Source organism: Mustela nigripes, chromosome 6 (assembly GCF_022355385.1).
Source record: "Mustela nigripes isolate SB6536 chromosome 6, MUSNIG.SB6536, whole genome shotgun sequence".
Lineage (NCBI taxonomy): Eukaryota > Metazoa > Chordata > Mammalia > Carnivora > Mustelidae > Mustela > Mustela nigripes.
In genome coordinates this window covers 63423931-63428175 of record NC_081562.1, presented here as the reverse complement: position 1 = coordinate 63428175, position 4245 = coordinate 63423931, and the positions used below count along the sequence as shown (strand labels likewise).

General features: G+C 42.3%; 1 pseudogene; it reads left to right on the top strand.

The window, feature by feature from the left end:
• The first annotated feature begins 666 nt into the window (after positions 1-666).
• Positions 667-1524, top strand: LOC132020295 (cationic amino acid transporter 3-like; annotated as a pseudogene).
• Positions 1525-4245: the final 2721 nt, after the last annotated feature.

Here is a 4245-nt window from a genome sequence, read left to right as displayed (position 1 = left end):
GGAAACACGGTGGCACTCTAGCTCGCCACCGGTGAAGGTCCTCGGTTGAAGAGGTTCCCAAGAACTGTTGCTCTATTGGGTTAACCCCTTCTAGGCACGAGGCTCCCAACAGAGAGCTGGTGTTGTTGCTCATGGAGTTGCAGACTGTGTGCAATGGTCAGCTTTTCGTGGTTACCAAAGTGGTCACATTGGTGAAATTTTGGTTCTCAGTTTTGTCATCATCTTTGGCTTCACTAAGAGGGACCTGCACAACTGCAAGCTCACAGAAGAGGAGTTCATACACACTGGACTCAAGGACAACTCTGGCTTGGACCCTTTGGGCTCAGGAGGATTGTTGCCTTTGGCTTTGAGGGGACTTTCCAGGGTGCAGTTACCTGTTTCTATGCACTTATTGGTTCCCACAATATTCTTTTTTTAAAAAGATTTTATTTTTATTTATTTGACAGACAGAGATTACAAGTAGGCAGAGAAGCAGTCGAGGTGTGGGGGGGGGGTGCTAAGCAGGCTCCCTGCTGAGCAGAGAGCCCGTTGCGGGGCTCGATCCCAGGACCCTGGGATCATGACCTGAGCTGAAGGCAGAGGCTTTAACACACTGAGCCACCCAGGCGCCCCCCACAATATTCTTACCAAAGTTGAGGAAGCCCAGAATCCCAAGCATTCCATCCCATGGGCATTGTGATTTTACTGTTCATCTGTGTTTTGATGTATTTTGGTGTCTCTGTAGCACTGACACTCACGGTTCCTTACTACCAGCTTCAACCTGGGAGCACCTTGTCTGAGGCATTTCTCCACATTGGTTGGGCCCCTGCCTATTATATTGTAGCTTTTGGATTTGTCTTTAGTCTTTCTGCCAGCCTTTTGGACTTTATGCTCCCCATAGGTCAGTTGATACATGTGATGGCAAAGGATGTCTCCTGTTCCCTGTCCTTGCCAGGATCCAAACTGGCACTTATGGTTCCATTGTGGCCTCTGTGATCTTGGGCATTATTGCACCAATCATGGCGTTCTTCTTTGGACTCACCGATCTTGTGAACTTCAGGTCGATTGGGTCCCTGTTAGTTTAGTCCCAGGTGGCTCTTTTTGTTCTCATCCTCAGGTATCAGCCTGAGACGAAGAATGGGGGGAATGAAGTGCAGGTGCAGGGAGAAACTGTACCTGCAGCAGAGTAGCTGACTCTAAGGAGACTAGGTTTTCCAGTCAGCCCCACCCCTACTCTACTCTCTGGCCGCGTCGTCTATGTTTGCTCCTCACTGCTTGCTTTGCTGCGGACTCTTCTTTGCCTGGTGCTGGCACAGTGGCCACGTCTGCTTTTTGCAGACTCTGTGGATCACAATGGTTGTGCTGTTTCTCGTGCTCTTCACTGGGATCACTGGGGTCATCTGGAAATAGCCACAGAGTTGCACTGCCTTTCCCTTGAAGGTCCCTGCTCTTCTTCTCCTCCCACTCCTGAGCACCCATGTGAATATTTGCCTTATGATGCAGATGACAGCTCACACCTGGGCTGTTTTGGTGTCTGGAAGCTGATTGATTTGCTATCTACTTTGGCTATGGGATCCAACATATCCTACAGGACTTTAGAATGACCAACTCCTCTTAAGTTAGGGCCAAAACCAGTACACATTTGGTTTGACATAATCATACCTGAATGCAGCCTATTCTCCCCACACAATAATTTGGAGTACTCCTGAGCATGTGGAAACTAGGCCTCCATGGGGTGTTGGTAGGGGAACATTTTATTGTGGAGTGAATGATGTATCTTTGCTCTTTCTCCTTTTTTTTTTTTAACTTGTCTACTTTTCAGTTGTGTCTTCAAAAAGAATTACTATTAAAAGAAACTAGAAACAATGTGTTTGTTTTTTTTAGATAAATACCCAGTAGAGGAATTGCTTGATCATATGGTAATTCTATTTTTAATTTCTTAGGAACATGCACACTATTTTCCACAGTGGCTGTACCAATTTACTTTGCTACACAACAGCACATGAGGTTGCTTTTTCCTCCATACCTCATCAACACTTGTTATTTCTTGTCTTTTTTAAAATTTTAGCCCTCTGACAAGTGTAAAGTGATACATCTTTGTAGTTTTAATTTGCATTTCCCTGATGAGTAGTGATGCTGAGCATCTTTTCATGTGTCTGTTGGTCTTTGCTCATTTTTAAATGAATATTTTTGGTGTTGAGTTATATAAGCTCATTTTATATATTTTGGATATTAACCCCTTATTGGATATATTATTTGCAAATATTTTCTCTCATTGAGTAGGTTGATTTTTGTTTTATTGATGATTTCTTTGCTGTGCAAAAGATTCTTATTTACACTAACTCAAAAACATATATGCACCCTTATATTTATTGTAGCATTATATACAATAACCAGGATATGGAAGCAACACAAGTGCCTGTCAACAGAGAAATGGATTAAAGATATATCACTCACACACACACACACACACACACAGAGTGGAATATTGAAAAAAATGATCTTGCCATTTATAACAACATGGGTGGACCTAAAGGGTGTAATGATAAGTGAAATAAGTCAGTCAGAGAAAGACAAACATGATATGATTTCACTGATATGTAGAAATTAAGTAATAAGACAAACAAAGAGACAAAAAAGAAAACAGACACTTAAATACAAAGAACAGCCTGGTGGTTGCCAAAGGGAAATGTTTGGGGGATGGGTGAAATAGATAAAGGAAATTAAGAGTACATACCTTGATGAGCCCTGAGATGTGTGGAATTGTTACATCATTATATACTTCACCTGAGAGTAATATAACAACACTATGTGTTAATTGTACTTCAATAAAAAGATAAAGGCAACTAGAGAGAGAGAGAAAAAAAAAGGAAATATGGCCCCTGCCCTTAAGGAGCTTGTATTCTAATACAAGGGGCAAAGCATAGCTGTAACACCAAGTAGAAAGTTATCAATAGTAATGTAAAAATAAAGTGTCTTGGGAATTCAGAGTAGAGAATGATCATTTGCAGCTGGGACAGAGATGAAGATTGGTGAAATCAGGAGACTTTATAAAGGTATGGCATTGGAGTTAGTTGGCTCTCCCCATGGATGGATTGGGTTTTGCCACAGATGGGCAAGAGGGAAAGACTGTAGGCAGAAAGAAAATCATTACAAAAATCACAAGAAAACAAAACAATGTTCAGAGCACACTGAGCTGGCTGTGTAGTTTGAGCCTCGGCAGTGTAAGGGGACAGCAGAGCATGCATACGTGGACTGGAGCCAGAGCTTTCCTCTGAGCACAAAGCACTTTGCTTTGAACCCACTGCCCCTGCCGAAAACCCCTGGGGCTGGTTCTTCTATTTGGCCATATCTGCATTCTTGGACTTTAAAGTTTCTGTACCTTTTTCTGCTTTGGTCCACCTGCTCAGAAAGTGCACAGCTAAGAGCCAAGTGTCCTGGTTTCTGGTCTTGTTTTCCCCCACTAACTAGCAATGTGACCTGAGCAAGCCATTCAGTTTCTTCCATGCTCTACTATTCATCTTATTATTTATTTATTAACTTTATTTTAAATTCAAATTTTAAATTTATTTATTTATTAACTTATTTATTAACAGGAGCGGTAACAAATGATCATTTCTTTTTTTTTTTTTTAAAGATTTTATTTATTTATTTGACAGAAATCACAAGTAGATGGAGAGGCAGGCAGAGAGAGAGAGAGGAGGAAGCAGGCTCCCCACTGAGCAGAGAGCCCGATGCGGGACTTGATCCCAGGACCCTGAGATCATGACCTGAGCTGAAGGCAGCGGCTTAACCCACTGAGCCACCCAGGTGCCCCAACAAATGATCATTTCTAAAGTTGTGTTTACTTACAAAGTTCTAAGATTTCCCTTGGTTCTTCCGTGAGTCTCTCAACTACGGCTCTCTACTGCATGTGATCTGAATCTGCATCCTGCTCACTTTCACTACAACCTATTGCTGGAGCTGTAGAGGCACAATAAATAACACCCTGTTTTCCTCTCCAATGTTTGGAACTTATTGATTGTCAATTGATGATTAAATCATCAGCTGTAGCCTAATTGGATTGCTAATGCTGCATCACTAAATAAGACAGTCTTGGGCATCATCACAAGTAGGGCTAAGCATACCCTGCCTCCCACTACAAGAGAGAGCCTGCTTTTATTAGATTTTCTTAGGTATGAACAAGTTGGAAAGCATGTGTCCTCTGGCGGGTTGGTCCTGGATGAAAGAAGGAAAACAATGGAAGAAGCCGAGCTGGATATGGTC